The sequence below is a fragment of the Globicephala melas genome, chromosome 4 (genome assembly GCF_963455315.2).
Source record: "Globicephala melas chromosome 4, mGloMel1.2, whole genome shotgun sequence".
In the NCBI taxonomy this organism is placed as follows: domain Eukaryota; kingdom Metazoa; phylum Chordata; class Mammalia; order Artiodactyla; family Delphinidae; genus Globicephala; species Globicephala melas.
The window spans coordinates 111,369,123-111,387,626 of NC_083317.1; positions in this window are offsets into that span (position 1 = coordinate 111,369,123).

The window sequence follows — 18,504 nt, forward strand, 5'->3', positions numbered from 1 at the left end:
AAGAAAAGGGCATACACTTTTTTAGCCAACCAAACAGGTGGGCACTGGAAATCAATACTACAAAAGATATCACTTTGCATCAGTCAGAAGAGCCATCCTCATAAAGCGTAAACAACAGAAATGCAGGACAGGGCAAGGAGAAGAGGGAGCCCTGTGAGACTTATAGTGGAAATGTATATTGCCAACGGCCATTCTGGAGAAGTGTATTGTGTTTACTAAAGCATCTGAAAAATGAGCTACAGAGCATAGGGCACTTGCACTCATGGGCGTATATCTTGGGAAAAACAAAAATCGAGAGGACACAGGCACCCCAATGTTTACCCCCTCTCTGTTTAAAAGATCCTCGACTAGGATATAACTTAAATGTCTCTGGAGGGAAAAAATGGATAGAGATGTGGTACTTAGGTAGAGTGGAATATTATTCAGCCTGGAAATCAATGAAATATGGCCAGTTGTAACAACTCCGGAGGAGTTACGTATGATCATTCTAAGTGACATAATTCAAAAAGAAAAAGACACATATCATAAGATATCACTTAAAGGTGGAATCCAAAATGGCTGCACATGGAATAAATTACAAAACAAAAACATAGTCAAATATGTAGAAAACACGCATAAGGCTGCTAAACGGGAAAGGTGGGGAGGGGCGAGGCATCATCCAGGAGGTTGAAATTAGCAAAGATACCATTCCAAATACCAAACTGATAATCAACAAGGCCTACACGGTAGCTAAAAGAACTGCACTCAGCACACTCAAGTCACCGGAAAAGAATATATACGACTGGTAAGAATCTGAAAAAGAATTTATTGATGTCTCTCTGTACGTGAATCAAGTGGATGTACAGCAGCAAGAAACAGAGCTTTGAAAATCAGCTGTAACCAATATAGTAATAAATTGAAAAAAACAAACGACAGAGAGACAGAGAAAACCTCTTACAACTTTTCCTCAGGGACGGTGATGCAACATGGATTGAACACATCTAGACCCACAGCAGGATGAGACATAAGGCTGGAAACTGTTTGCGCTAAGAGAAATGTGAGGTTGGGTGAGGAAATGCACACCCTTTAAAGTAATACTACCTGGTACCCATTCAATGGGTCCCAAATCTGCAGGTTCAAGGGATCTTCCTACAGCTAAAACATGCACGGAAAACCCAGAGGACTGTACACCATGTGATCGGGAGATGTGTCTAAAATGCACCTCATTTATCCTCTCCTGGTGCTCCTGTTCACCATTCCAGCCACGTTACTTAGGATCTCCCCACTTGGAGAATCAGCACATTTAAACTTCTGTTTCACACATTTTGCAAATTGTGAGGAGGATGAACGGGAAGAGGGGGAACCAATGACAGAATAGTTGTAGGGGTTTGGACGGGCACATATCACTCTAATTTCCAATTAAGAATAAGAATTAAAAAAAGGCTCACCCCACCTCGCCGGAGCCAAAATAGGGCCTGAAACAATCCTGCAGGTTTGAGGCCAGCTCACAAAAGAGCAACTTAAAAAATGGAGCTCAGGGTCACTGCAATTCACAAACCTACAGAGTTATAAATGAAAACTAACGTCCAAAAATATGTTGAGGTAAGGCAAAGAAGAGGATCTCAACGCAAGACAGAATTGCAAGAAACAGATTTCAAGAGATAGATTGGAATCGTCTTTAAGGCACATGAAAAGCACATGAAACCCTAACTCTAACCCTAACCCTTCCCCAAAGCCTTACCCTCACCCGTCCCCTAATCCTAACCCATACGCTAACACTAAACCGTGCCCTCACACATACACTCACCCTAAACCGCTGTCGTACCCTAACCTGGACCCTAAACCGTCCTCGTCCCCTATCCCTAACCCTAGCCCGAATCCTAACCTTAACCCTTCCCCGAAGCCTTACCCTCACCCGTCCCCTAATCCTAACCCGTACGCTAACACTAACCCGCGCCCTCACACGTACGCTCACCGTAAAGCGTTGTCGTACCCTCACCTGGACCCTAAACCGTCCCCGTCCCCTAACCCTAACCCTAGCCCGAACCCTAACCCTAACCCTTCCCCGAAGCCTTACCCTCACCCGTCCCCTAATCCTAACCCGTACGCTAACACTAACCCGAGCCCTCACACGTACGCTCACCCTAAAGCGTCGTCGTACCCTCACCTGGACCCTAAACCGTCCCCATCCCCTAACCCTAACACTAGCCCGAACCCAAACACTAACACGTCCCCTAATCCTAACCCGTACGCTATCACTAACCCGAGCTCTCACACGTACGCTCACCCTAAAGCGTTGTCGTACCCTCACCTGGACCCTAAACCGTCCCCGTCCCCTAACCCTAGCCCTAGCCCGAAAACTAACCCTAAAACTTCCCCGAAGCTTTACCCTCACCCGTCCCCTAATCCTAACCCGTACGCTAACACTAACCCGTGCCCTCACACGTACGCTCGCCCTAAAGCGTTGTCGTACCCTCACCTGGACCCTAAACCGTCCCCGTCCCCTAACCCTAACCCTAGCCCGAACACTAACCCTAACCCTTCCCCGAAGCCTTACCCTCACCCGTCCCCTAATCCCAACCTGTACGCTAACATAACCCATGCCCTCAAACGTACGCTCACCCTAAACCGATGCCGAACCCTCACCAGGACCCTAAACTGTCCCCGTCCCCTAACCCTAACCCTAGCCCGAACCCTAAACCTAACCCTTCCCCAAAGCCTTACCCTCACCCGTCCCCTAATCCTAACCCGTACGCTAACACTAAACCGTGCCCTCACACGTACGCTCACCCTAAACCGTTGTCGTACCCTCACCTGGACCCTAAACCGTCGCCGTCCCCTAACCCTAACCCTAGCCCGAACCCTAACCCTAACCCTTCCCAGAAGCCTTATCCTCACCCGTCCCCTAATCCTAACCCGTACGCTAACTCTAACCTGTGCCCTGACACGTACACTCACCCTAAAGCGTTGTCGTACCCCCACCTGGACCCTAAACCGTCCCCGTCCCCTAACCCTAACCCTAGCCCGAACCCTAACACTTCCCAGAAGCAGTACCCTCACCCGTCCCCTAATCCTAACCCGTACGCTAACACTAACCTGTGCCCTCACACGTACGCTCACCCTAAAGCGTTGTCGTACCCTCACCTGGACCCTAAACCGTCCCCGTCCCCTAACCCTAACCCTAGCCCGAACCCTAACCCAAACCCTTCCCCGAAGCCTTACCCTATCCCGTCCCCTAATCCTAACCCGTACGCTAATACTAACCCGTGCCCTCACACGTACGCTCACCCTAAACCGTTGTCGTACCCTAACCTGTCCCCTAAACCATCCCCATTCCCTAACCCTAACCCGAACCCGAACCCTTACCCGAAGCCTTACTCTAACTCGTCCCCTAATCCTAACCCGTACGCTAACACTAACCCGTGCCCTCAAACTTACGCTCACCCTAAACAGTTGTCATACCCTAACCTGTCCTCTAAACCGTCCCCGGCCCGTCCCCTAACCCTAACCTAACCCTTACCCGAAGCCTTACCCTAACCCGTCCCCTAATCCTAACCCATACGCTAACACTAACTCGTGCCCTCACACGTACGCTCACCCTAAACCGTTGTTGTACCCTAACCTGTCCCCTAAACCGTCCCCATCCCCGTCCCCTAACCCTAACCCTAATCCGAACCCTTACCCGAATCCTTACCCTAACCTGTCCCCTAATCGTAATCCGTACGCTAACACTAACACATGCCCTCACATGTACGCTCACCCTAATCTGTTGTCGTACCCTAACCTGTCCCCTAAACCGTCCCCGTCCCCGTCCCCTAACCCTAACCCTAACCCTTACCCGAAGCCTTACCGTAACCCGTCCCCTAATCCTAACCCGTACGCTAACACTAACCCGTGCCCTCACACGTACGCTCACCCTAAACCGTTGTCGTACCCTAACCTGTTCCCTAAACCGTCCCCGTCCCCTAACCCTAACCCTAAACCTAATCCTAACCCTTACCCGAAGCCTTACCCTAACCCGTCCCTTAATCCTAACCCGTACGCTAACACTAACCCGCGCCCTCACACGTACGCTCACCCTAAACCGTTGTCGTACGCTCACCTGTCCCCTAAACCGTCCCCATCCCCTAACCCTAACCCTAACCCTTACCCGAAGCCTTACCCTAACCCGTCTCCTAATCCTAACCCGTACGCTAACACTAACCCGTGCCCTCACACGTACACTCAGCCTAAACCGTTGTTGTACCCTATCCTGTCCCCTAAACCGTCCCCGTCCCCTAACCCTAAACCTAACCCTAACCCTAACCCTTACCCGACGCCTTATCATAATCCGTCCCCTAAACCTAACCCGTACGCTATCAGTAACCCGTGCCCTCATACGTACGCTCACCCTAAACCGTTGTCGTACCCTAACCTGTCCCCTACACCATCCCCGTCCCCTAACCCTAACCCTAACACTAACCCTAACCCTTAACCAAAGCCTTACCCTAACCTGTCCCCTAATCCTAACCCGTACGCTAACACTAACCCGTGCCCTCACACGTACACTCAGCCTAAACCGTTGTTGTACCCTATCCTGTCCCCTAAACCGTCCCTGTCCCCTAACCCTAAACCTAAACCTAACCCTAACCCTAACCCTTACCCAAAGCCTTATCCTAACACGTCCCCTAATCCTAACCCGTACGCTATCACTAACCCGTGCCCTCACACGTACGCTCACCCTAAACCGTTGTCGTACCCTAACGTCTCCCCTAAACCGTCCCCGTCCCCTAACCCTAACCCTTACTCGAAGCCTTACCCTAACCCGTCCCCTAATCCTAACCCGTACGCTAACACTAACCCGTGCCCTCACACGTACGCTCACCCTAAAGCGTTGTCATACCCTAACGTGTGCCCTAAACCGTCCCCATCCCCTAACACTAACCCTAACCCTAACCCTAATGCTAACCCTTTCCCAAAGTGTTACCCTAACCCTTACCCTAATCATAACCCATACACTTACACTAACCGTTTCCCTAACACGTACGCTAAGCCTAAACCGTTTTCATGCCCTAACCTGTACATAAAACAGTACCCGTTCCCTAACCCTAACCTATACCTGAAGCCCTACCCTAAGCAATACCCTCATCCTAACCCGTACACTAACACTAACCCTTACCGTAACACGTACGCTAAGCCTAAACTGTTGTCATACCCTAACCTGCACCCTAAACCGTACCCATTCCCTAACCCTAACCCTACCTCTAACCCTTACCCATAGCCTTACCCTAACCCGTATCCTAATACTAACACGTACACTAACACTAACCCGTTCCCGAACATGTACACTAACCCAAAACCTTTGTCGTGCCCTACCCTGTACCATAAACCATCCCTGTTCCCTAACCCTAACCCTAACCCTAAATCTAAACCTCACTCTTAGCCAAAGCCTTACCCTAACGTGTACCCTAATCCTAACCCGTACACTAACACTAGCCCATACCCTAAGAAGTATGCTAACCTTAAACACTTGTCATATCCTAACCTGTGTCTTAAACTGTACCCCTTCCCTAACCCTAATCCTAACCCTTACCCTAACCCTTACCCTTACCCGGAGCCTTACCCTAACCCGTATCCCGTACACTAACACTAATCTGTACCCTAACTCGTACCCTAAACTTAATTCTTTGTCGTACCGTAAACTGTACCCTAAACCGTAACCATTCCCTAAGCTTACCCCTAACCCTAACCCTTACCCTATGCATTACCCTAACATGTAGCGTAATCCTAACCCATACACTAACACTATCCCATACCCTAACAAATACCCTGGCACTAACCATTGTTGTACACTAACCTGTACCCTAAACCGTACCCGTTCCCTATCCCTATCCCTAACCTGAACCCTAAACCCGTATGCTATGCATTACCCTAACTCATAAACTAATCCTTCCGTACACTAACTGTAACCAATACCTTAACACGTACCCTAAACTTAACCTATTGTCGTACCCTAACATGTACCATAAACTATACCCGTTCCCTTACCCGAACCCTAATCCTAACCCTAACACTTACACTAAGACTTTCCCTAATCCTTACCCTAACCCGTACCCTAATCCTAACCTGTACACTAACTCCTAACGTAACACTTACCCTAACCCTAATCCGTTGTCGTACCTTAACCTGTACCCTAAACCATACACATTCCATTGCCCTAAACCTAACCGTTACCCTTAGCGTTGCCCCAACCCAAACCCAATCCAAAACCGTACCCTAACACTAATGCGTACCCTAAAACCTAACCTAAACCTAATCCGTTGTCATACCCTGACCTGTATCTTAAACCGTACCCTAACCCTAAACCTAACACTTATCCTGACCCTTATCCTTCCACATACTCTAAGCCTAACCCATACACTAACACTAACCCATAGCCTAACACGTACCATACCCCTAACCCATTGTCGTACACTAAGCTGTAGGCTAAACCATACCCAATCCCTAACCCTAACCCAAACCCTAACCTTAATCGTTACCGTAAACCTTACACTGACCCATACCCTAATCCTAAACCGTACACTAACACTATTCTGTACCCTATCAAGTACCGTAACCCTAATCTGTTGTCATACCCTAACCTGTACCCTGAACATTACCTGTTCCGTAACCCTAAGCCTATCCCTAACCCTTACTCTAACCGTTATCCTTTTCCAAACCCGTACACTAACACTAACCTGTACCCTAACATGAACCCTAACCCTAACCCATTGTTGAACCCTAACATTTACCCTAATTCATACCAGTTCCCAAACTCTAACTCTACCCCTAAACTTTACCCTAACCCTTACCCTAACCCATAACCTAATGCGAATCTATACACTAACACTAACCCGTACCCTAAAACATACCCCAAACCTAACCCGTTGTCATACCCTAACCTGTATTCTAAACCGTACCCATTCCCTAAACATAACCCTAACCCTAACCCTTACCCTAAACCTTACCCTAACCCATACCCTAATCCTAACCCGTACATTAACTCTAACCCGTACCCTAACATGTACCCTAACCCTATCCAGTTGTCATATCCTAAGCTGTACCCTAAATAGTACCCATTCCCTAACACTAACCCTAAACCTAACCCTTACCCTAACACTTACCCTAACCCTAACCCTTTCAATAACACTTACCAGTACCCTAACACGTACCCTAACCCTAACCCATTGTCATACCCTCACCTGTACCCTAAACCATACCCATTCCCTAACTGTAACCCTAGCCCTAAACCTAACCCTAACACTTACCCTAACCCTTACTCTAACCTGTACCCTCATCCTATCCCATACACTAACACTAACCCATACCCAAACACGTACCCTAAACCTAACCCGTTGTCGTACCCTAACCTGCACCCTAAACCATATCCATTCCCTAACCCTAACCCTTACCCTATCCCATACCCTAATCTTAACCCATACATTAACACTAACCGGTAACCTAACACATACCGTGATGCTAACTCGTTATCGTACCCTAACCTGTACCCTAAGCCATACCCGTTTCCTTACCCTAAACCTTACCCATACCCTAACCCTAACTCTAACCCATTGTACCCTAACCTGTACCCTAAACCGTACCTTACCTAACCCTAAACCTAAGCCTAACCCTTACCCTAACCCTTTCCCTAACCCTAACCCATACACTAACACTAACCCATACCCTAACATGTACCCTAACACTAACCCGTTGTCATACCCTAACCTGTACCCTAAACTGTACCCGTTTCCTAACCCTAACCCTTACTCTAAGCCCTTCCCTAACCCGTACTCCAATCCTAAGCCATACATTGACACTAACCCATACCACATCACATACCCTAGCCCTAACCCATTGTCATACAATAACCTGTACCCTATACCATACCCGTTCCCTAACCCTAACCCTAACCCTTACTCTAACCCTAAAAAAGAAAGGTGTGGAAAAATGCTGAATATTAGGAATTATTAAACACATGCAAATCCAAATTACAAAACCTATCAGCTCACAGCATTCAGAATGTCCATGAGCAAACATTCTGTAAACAATAAATGCTGAAGCAGTTGTGGAAAAATGCATACCCTCAGTGTTAATTGGGTCATGGTAAGAGCCACTAATGAAATCACAATGCACATGCTTTGAAAAGGTAAACACTGAGCTACCAGGCAATGAATCATACCCACTGTTGGGCCTATCACCTGAGAAAATGAGAATCAAAAGTCACAGGCTGGCAATACTGCACTCCAGCAATATTTACCATAGGCAACACTTGGAAACAATGAACATGTCCATCAACAGAGGAATGCACAAAGAAGAAGTGGTCCATGTACAGAATGGAATATTACTCCACTAAAAATGTATAAATTAAATTTAAGAAACAAACATAAGTAAGGAGACGTAAGCTTTCAGGGGTATATCAGGGCACATTCCACTCTAATTTATAACTGAGGAACACCACTGGCAGGAAGGTCTGTTTCTAGGTACCAGAGTGGGGAACGTGGAAATGCTGCCATCCTCTGGCTGATACCTGCAACAGCAGCTTTGAAATCTGGTTTAATGGGCACTTCATATGCACAAGTACTGCAGGACTGCAAATGAAACCTGCCCTTAAAATGTCTTGATGCATGTAAAGCCCAAAATATTTCAAAATGTGGCACATATTTGAAGAAAACCATTTGAAGAAATAAGCTGTAATAATAACAGTTTGAAAACTAAAAGGACATGCCTGAAAGCTCAATTTCAATGGATTATGAGACACATGCAAATCCAACCACACAGAGGTATCAGCTCACACCATTCTGAATAACCATCAGGAAAGAAACTACAAATGATCAATGCTGAAGGGGTTGTGGAGAAATGCATACCCTTAATTTGAAGTCGGACGTAACCTGGTAAGAGCCATTAATGGGAACAGAATGGAGGTGCCTTTAAAAGGTCAACATTGATCCACCGTACAATCCAGCAGGCCTACTCCTGGGCCTATAACCTAAGAAGACAGAATTGGAATGATACAGGAAGGCAAATCTGCACTGAAGCAGTATTACAATAGCCAAGACATGGAAGAAACCAAAAGTCGATCAACAGATGGGTGGACAAAGAAGAAATGCTACATGTAGAGATGGAATATTAGCTCAGGAAAAAATGAAACAATGCCATTTGCAGCACCATAGATGAGTCTAGAGGTAATCATGCAACTTGTAGTAAGTGAGAAAGCGAAAGACACCTAACGTATATCACTTATAGGTGTTACCTAAAAATTGATAACAAGAAGATATTTCCACAAAGACAATCACAGATTCATTAAACAAACTTATGGTCCCCCAAATCGAAAGGTGTGAGGATTGGATACATTACGATATTGGGGTTAACAGAGATATACAAACACATGTGAAATATATAATCACCAAAGACCTACGGAATACCAAGAGAAGACTACTCAACATTGTGTCATAACCTACCTGGGAAAAGGATCCGAAGAAGAATAGATATACATATATGTGTGAAAAAACCACATCTTGCACACCTAGAACACACAAAACATTGTTATAAAATTTGCTGCGATAAAAAATAAAAATTAAATTTAAAATGTGAACAAGAAATAATGAGACATAAACTTAAATGATTTTTTCCTGGCACATTCCATTCTAATTTTCAACCTAGAACAGGACTTCCATTAAGGCTCTGTTGCCCTGGTAACCAGATTTGATAAAGAAGAAATGCTGCCGCCTTGTGGCTGTTTCACACAACAGCAACTTTAAACCAAGCGCTAATGGTCACTTAATATTCAAAATATGTGCAGGACTGTAAAGGACACTGGGCCTCAAAAAATTCCTGGGGTCGTAAATCGGCCAGAAAATTCAAAAGACGTCAACACTTCAAAAAGACAGTGTCAAGAGGCATATTTTTCGCACATTTTGTCTTTTCTTTCTTTTTCTTTTTGTTTAAAAAAATTGCATGGAATAATGCTCAATATCAGGAACAAATAAGGCCATGCAAATCCAATCTACAAAAACGTTCACTGTACCACCGTCAGAATGATCATCAGCAAAACAGTCTACAAAACATGAATGCTGAAAGGGTTTTAGAGAACTGTGTACCCTCTAGCTGCTGCTGGGACGTAAACTGGTAACAGCCAGTAGTGAGAAGAGAATGGCGGTGTAAGGTTAAAAATTGAGCTCATCACTCTGTAATAACCTACACGGGAAAGGAACCAAAAATGAATAGATAGATAGATACATAGATATAATGAACCAAATTCTGTACACCTAGAACAAGCACAACATTTTTATCAAATTTACTCTGATAATAAATAAAAATTAAATTTAAAAAACAAACAAGAGGTAATGAGATATAAGCTCTTGGGGGTGTGCCCTGGCACATTCCACTCTAATTTGCAGCCTACTAACACGATTTCCAGGAAGGCTCTGTTGCCCAAAAACCCAGAGTTGGAAATGTAGAAATGCTGCCACCTTGTGGCCGTTTCCCACAAGAGCGGTTTTAAACCCACATCTAATGGTCACTTAACATTCACAAGGACTCAGGTCTGTAAAGGACACCTGCCCTCAAAAAGTGTCCTGAGGTGAGGAATGGCCAAAAAAATTCAAAAAAGGCAAAATTTCCAAGAAGGTAGTATGAAGCGGTAAGTTTGACTTACTCTCTTGTTTAAAAAAGGAAAATGGATAGAACCTCAACCTCAGGAATTATTAGACTCATGCAAATCTAATCTACAAAAAGGTTTCAACTCACACCAGTCGGATGACCATCATCAAAAAGTCTACAAAGAATAAATGCTGATGTGGTTTGAGAGAACTGTGTACCCTCTAGCTGCTGGGGGGATGTAAACAGGTAACAGTGAGTAGTGAGAACATAATGGAGGTGCATTTAAAGGTAAAAATTGAGCTACCATGTGATCTGGAAGTTCCTTTGATGCGCCTATCACCTGAGCAGACCAGAATGAAAAAGACACAGGCTGGCAAACCTGCACTGCAGGAACATTTAACATAGCCAAGACTTGGAAGAAACAAAAATGTCCATGAACAGAAAAATGCACAAAGAAGAAATGGTCCATGTACACAATGGAATATTAGCTACGGAAAACAATCAAACAGTGCCATTTGCACCACCATATAAAGACCTAGAGATAATCACCCAACTTGAAGTAAGAAAGAAACTGAAAGACAGATATCCTATAACATCACTTCTAGGTGTTACCTATAAATTGATACCCATGAACTTATTTCCAAGAGAAGGAAAAGCATGGAATAAGACAATAAAATTACGTTTAACCAATTGGAAAGGTGTAAGGAATGAATGAATTATGATATGGGGGTTAACAGACATGTACTAACACATATGAAATATATAATCACAAAATACGTATGGAATACCAAGACAGGTCTACTCAACACTCTAATAACCTACACGGGAAAGGATCCAAAGATGAATAGATACATTGATATGATGAACCAGATTCTGTACACCTAGGAGAAACAACATTTTTATCAAATTTGCTCTGATACCTAATAAAAATTAAATTTAAAAAACAAGCAACAAGTAAGGAGATATAAGCGCTTGGGGGTTTGCGCTGGCACATTCCACTGTAATTTGAAGCCTACTAACACGATTTCCAGGAAGGCTCTGTTGCGCAAAAACCCAGAGTTGGAAATGTAGAAATGCTGCCGCCTTGTGGCCGTTTCCCGCAAGAGCGGCTTTAAGCCCACAGCTAATGGTCACTTAACATTCACAAGGACTCAGGGCGGTAAAGGACACCGGCCCTCAAAAAATGTCCTGAGGTAGGGAATAGCCAACAAAATTCAAAACAGGCAAATTTTTCAAGAAGATAGTATGAAGACGTAAGTTTTACTCACTGTCTTTAAAAAAAAAGGAAAATGGATAAAAGCTCAACCTCAGGAATTATTACACTCATGCAAATGTAATCTGCAAAAAGGTTTCAACTCACACATGTCGACTTACCATCAATAAAAATTCTACAAATAATAAATGCTGAAGTGTTTTTTGAGAACTGTGTACCCTCTAGCTGCTGGTGAGATATAAAATAGTAACAGCCAATAATGAGAACAGAAAGCAGCTGCGTTTAAAAGTAAAAATTGACCTACCATTCGATGCAGCAGGCCCACCGCTGGGCCTCTAACCTGAGAAGACCAGAATCCAGAAGACAGAGGCTGCAAAAGCTGCACTGCAGCCTTATTCACAATAGCCAAGACATGGAAGCAACCAAAATGTCCATCAACAGATGAAAGGATAAAGAAGTGGTCCATGTACACAATGGAATATTAGCCATGGAAAACAATGAAACACTGCTCTTTGAGGTACCATAGATGAGCCTAGAGATAATCACAGAGCATGAGGTATGTTGGAAAGCAAAAGACATATATCCTATGATATCACTTATAGGTGTTACCTAACAACTGACAAAAATGGACATATTCCCACAGAGAAAGACACACACAGACTTAAAGAACAAACTATGCATATCTAAAAGGAAAGGTGGTGGCAATGGATAAATTAATATTAGATTGACCATATCTATACAAATACAGATTGAGTATATATATCAAAAAGCCCGAGCACATAGCAAAGGAGGTGTACAGAACACTCTGTAATCCTTTACATGGGAAAAGGATCTGTACATGAATAGATATATATGATGTACGAATGAACCAGATTGTGTACACCTAGGACAAACTGTATTCTAATCATTACCCCACTTAAAACAATTAAAACAATGAACAAGAAGTAATGAGACATAAACTTCAGGGGCTTTTTCCTGGCACATTCCATTCTAATTTACAACCTAATAACAGGACTTCAAGAAAGGCTCTGCTGTCCTAGTAACCAGATTTGGGAATGGAGAAATGCTGCCGCCTTGTGGCCGTTTCCCACAACAGCAGCGTTACACCCAGTGCTAATGGTCACTAAATATTCACGCTTGTTGCAGGCCTGTAAATGACACCTGCCCTCAAAAAAAATCCTGGGGTCGAAAATCGACCACAAAATTCAAAAGAGGGCAACCTTCCAACAAGACAATTTCAAGAGGTAAATTGTACTCACACTTTCTATTTCTAAATAAAAGAGAAAGGTGTTGGAAAATGCTGAATATTAGTAATTATTAAAGACATGCAAGTCCAAATTACAAAAACCTATCAGCTCACACCAGTCAGAATGGCCATGAGCAAACATTCTGCAAACAATAAATGCTCAAGGGGTTGTGGAAAAATGCATACCCTCGGTGTTATTTGGGACGTGGTAAGAGCCACTAATGAAAACACAATGTACGTGCTTTGAAAAGGTAAACATTGAGCTACCAGTCAATGAGTCATACCCCTGTTGGGCCTATCACCTGAGAAAATGAGAATCCAAAGTCACAACAGGCTGGAGCTTCCCTGGTGGTGCAGTGGTTGAGAGTCCGCCTGCCAATGCAGGGGACATGGGTCTGTGCCCCAGTCCGGGAGGATCCCACGTGCCGCAGAGTGGCTGGGCCCGTGAGCCATGGTCACTGAGCCTGCGTGTCTGGAGCCTGTGCTCCACAACGGGAGAAGCCACAGCAGTGAGAGGCCCGCGTACCACTAAAAAAAAAAAAAGAAGTCACAGGCTGGCAATACTGCACTCCAGCAATATTTACCATAGGCAACACTTGGAAGCAATGAAAATGTCCATCAACAGAGGAATGCACAAAGAAGTGGTCCATGTACAGAATGGAATATTACTCCACTAAAAAATATAAATTTAAAAAACAAACATAAGTAAGGAGACGTAAGCTTTCGGGGGTACATCAGGGCACATTCCACTCTAATTTATAACTGAGGAACACCACTGGCAGGAAGGTCTGTTTCCCTAGGTACCAGAGTGGGGAACGTGGAAACGCTGCCATCCTCTGGCTGATACCTGCAACAGCAGCTTTGAAATCTGTGCTAATGGGCACTTCATATGCACAAGTACTGCAAGACTGCAAATGAAAACCGCCCTTAAAATGTCTTGATGCAGGTAAAGGCCAAAAAATTTCAAAATGTGGCACATACTTCAAGAAAACAATTTGAAGAAGTCACCTGTAGTAACAGTTTGAAAAATAAAAGGACATGCCTGAAAGCTCAATATCAAGGGAGTATGAAACACATGCAAGTCCAACCACAAAGAGGTATCAGCTCACAACACTCAGAATAACCATCAGCAAAAAAACTACAAACGATCAATGCTGAAGAGGTTTTGGAGAAATGCATACCCTCAATTTGAAGTGGGACATAACCTGCTAAGAGCCACTAATGGGAACAGAATGGAGGTGCCTTTAAAAGGTAAACTTGAGCTAGTATATGATCCAGCAGGCCCACTTCTTGGGCTATATCCTATGAAGACAGAATTGGAAAGACACAAGCGGGCAAATCTGCATTGCAGCAGTATTACAATAGCCAAGATAGGGAAACAACCAAAAAGTCCATCAACAGATGGGTGGACAAAGAAGAACTGGTACATGTAGAGATGGAATACTAGCCAAGGAAAAAAAATGAAACAATGACATTTGCAGGACCATAGAGGAATCTAGAGGTAATCATGCAACTGGTAGTAAGTAAGAAAGTGAAAGACACATATCCTATCATATCACTTATGGGTGTTACCTAAAAATTGATACCAGTGAAGATATTTCCAGAGAGAAAGACAATCACAGATTCATTAAACCAACTTAAGGTTCACCAAATGGAAAGATGTCAGGATTGGATACACTACAATTTTGGGGTTAACAAGAGATATACAAACACATGTGAAATATATAATCACCAAAAACCTACAGCATACCAAGAGAAGACTACTCAACATTGTGTCATAAGCTACATGGGAAAAGGATCTGAAGACGAACAGATACATGTGTAAAAGAACCACATCTTGCACACCTAGAACAAACAAAACATTGTAATATAATTTGCTGTGATAAAGATTAAAAATTAAATTAAAAAAACGAACAAGAATTTATGAGACATAATCTTAAGGGGCTTTTCCTGGCACATTCAGTTCTAATTTACAACCTGCAACACAAATTCCATTATGGCTTTCTTTCCCTAGTAAGCAGATTCGGTAAGGAGAAGTGCTGCTGCCTTCTGGTCGTTTCACACAACAGTGCTAATTGTCACTTAATATTCAAAATAATTGCAGGCCTGTAAATGACACCTGTCATCAAAAAAAATCCTGGGGTCGTAAATCGACGAGAAAATTCAAAAGACATCAACATTTCAAGAAGACAGTTTCAAGAGGCACTTTTTACACACATTTTGTCTTTTTTTTTCTTTAAAATAAAAGGGAATTGAAAAATGCACAACATCAGCAAATAATAAAGCCATGCAAATCCAATTACAGAAATGTTCACCTCACAGCCATCAGAATGTTCTTCAGCAAAAAGTCTACAAAGAATAAATACTGAAGGGGTTTGAGAGAACTGTGTACCCTCTAACTGCTGGGGGGATATAAACTGGTAACAGCCAGTAGTGAGAACATAATGGAGGTATGTTTAAGGGTAAAAATTGGGCTACCATGTGATCTGGTAGGTCCTTTGATGTGCCTACCACCTGAGCAGAGCAGAATGGAAAAGACACAGGCTGGCAATCCTGCACTGCAGGAACATTTAACATAGCCAAAATTTGGAAGAAACCAAAATGTCCATCAACAGAAAAATGCACAAAGAGGAAGTGGTCCATGTAAACAATGGAATATTAGCCATGGAAAACAATGAAACAGTGCCGTTTGCACCACCATATGAGGACCTAGAGATAATCACTCCAATTGAAGAAAGAAAGTGAAAGACAGATATCCTATGACATCACTTATAGGTGTTACCTAAAAATTGATACTCATGAACTTATTTCCAAGAGAAGGAAGAGAATGTATTAAGAAAACAAAGTTATGTTTAACCAAATGGAAAAGTATAAGGAATGTATGAATTAGGATATGGGGATTAACAGACATGTACTAATACATATGAAATATATAATCACAAAATACCTATGGAATACCAAGAGAGGTCTACTCAACACTCTAATAACCTACACGCTAAAGGATCCAAAGATAGACAGATACATTGATATAGTGAACCAGATTCTGTACACCTAGGAGAAACAAAATATTTTTATCAAATTTTCTCTGATAATAAATAAAAATTAAATTGAAAAAACAAACAGGAGGTAACGAGATATAAGCTCTTGGGAATGTGCCCTGGCACATTCCAATCTAATGTACAGCCTACTAACACGATTTCCAGGAATGCTCTGCTGCCAAAAAACCCACAGTTAGAAATGTAGAAATTCTGCCGCCTTGTGGCCGTTTCCCGCAAGATCGGCTTTAAGCTCACAGCTAATGGTCTCATAACATTCACAAGAACTCAGAGCTGTAATGGACACCTGCCCTAAACAATTGTGCTGAGGTAGGGAATGGACAATAAAATTCAAAACTGGCAAATTTTTCAAGAAGATAGTATGAAGAGGTAAGTTTGACTCACTCTCTTTAAAAAAAAAAAGGAAAATGGGTAAAAGCTCAACCTCAGGACTCATGCAAACCTAATCTACAAAAAGGTTTCAACTCACACAAGTCGACTGACCATCAGCAAAAAGTCTACAAACAATAATTTCTGAAGGGGTTTTAGAGAACTGTGTACCCTCTAGCTGCTGGTGAGATGTAAAGTGGTAACAGCCAATAATGAGAACAGAAAGGAGCTGCGATTAAAAGTAAAAACTGAGGTACCATTCAATCCAGCAGTCACACCACTGGGCCTCTCACCTGAGAAGACCAGAATCGAGAAGAAGCGGGCTGCAAAAGCTGCACTGCAGCCTTATTCACAATAGCCAAGACATGGAAGCAACCAAAATGTCCATCAACAGATGAATGGATAAAGAAGAAGTGGTCCACGTACACAATAGAATATTAGTCATGTAAAACAATGAAACACTGTTATTTGAGGCACCATAGATGAGCTTGGAGATAATCACAGAATATGAGGTAAGTCAGAAAGCAAAAGACCTATATCCTATGATATCACTTATAGGCGTTATCTAATAACTAACAAAAATGAACATATTTCCATAGAGAAAGACACTCACAGACTTAGAAAACAAACTATTACCTAAAAGGAAAGGTGGGGGGAATGGAAAATTAAGATTAGGGTTACCATATGTATACAAATAAATATTAAATACATATATCAAAAAGACCGACCATATAGCAAGGGAGGTCTACAGAACCTATATCACCATATTTTACAGGGGAAGAGGATCTGAACATGAATAGACATATATATTGTACAAATGAACCAGACTGTGTATATCTGGACAAACAATATCTAATCATTACCCCGATTAAATAAATTTTAAAAACCAAGAAGTAATGAGACATAAACTTATGGGTGTTCCTCCTGGCACATTCCATTCTATCTTACAAACTAGGAACACAACTTGCAGAAAGGCTCTGCTGCCCTAGTACCCAGATTTGGGAATGGAGAATTGCTGCCTCATTGTCGCCATTTCCCACAACAGCAACTTTAAACCCAGTGCTAAAGGTCACTAAATATTCACCAAACTTGCAGTTCTGTAATGACACCTGCCCTCCAAAAAAACCCTGGGGTCGATTATCGCCCAAAAATTCAAAAGAGAACAACCTTCCAAGAAGACAATTTCAAGTGATATATTGTACTCACACTTTTTTTTAACAGAAAAGAAAAAGGCGTGGAACAATGATGAATTTTAGAAATTTTTAAAGACATGCAAACCCAAATTACAAAAACCTATCAGGTCACAGCAGTCATAATGGCCATTAGCAAAAATGCAGTAAACAATAAATGGTGAAAGGATTGTGGAGAAATTCGTACCCTCGGTTCTAAGGGGGACGTGGTAAGAGCCACTAATGAAAACAAAATGGAGGTGCTTTGAAAAGGTAAACATTGAGCTACTAGTCACTCGGTCACACCCACTGCTGGACCTATCACCTGAGAAAATGAGAATCAAAAAGTCACAGGCTGACAATCTTGCACTCCAGCAATATTTAATATAGCTAACACTTGGAAGCAATGAAAATGTCCATCAACAGAGGAATGCACCAAGAAGTGGTCCATATACACAATGGAATATTACTCCAGTAAAAGTATAAATTAAATTTAAAAAACAAACATAAGTAAGGAGACATAAGCTTTTGGGGGTTTATCAGGGCACATTCCACTCTAATATATAACCAAGGAAGACCACTGGCTGGAAGGTCTGTTTCCCTAGTACCAGCATGGGGAACAAAGAAAGGCTGCTGCACTCTGGCCGTTACCTGCAAAAGCAGCTTTAAAGCCTGTGCTAATGGTCACTTCATGTGAACAAGTACTGCAGGGCTGTAAATGAAACCTGCCCTCAAAATGTCTTGTAGTAGCTAACGGCCAAAAAATTTCAGAATGTGACACATATTTTAAGAAAACACTTTGAAGAACTAAGCTGTAATCACAGTTTGAAAAATAAAAAGGACATGCAATAAAGC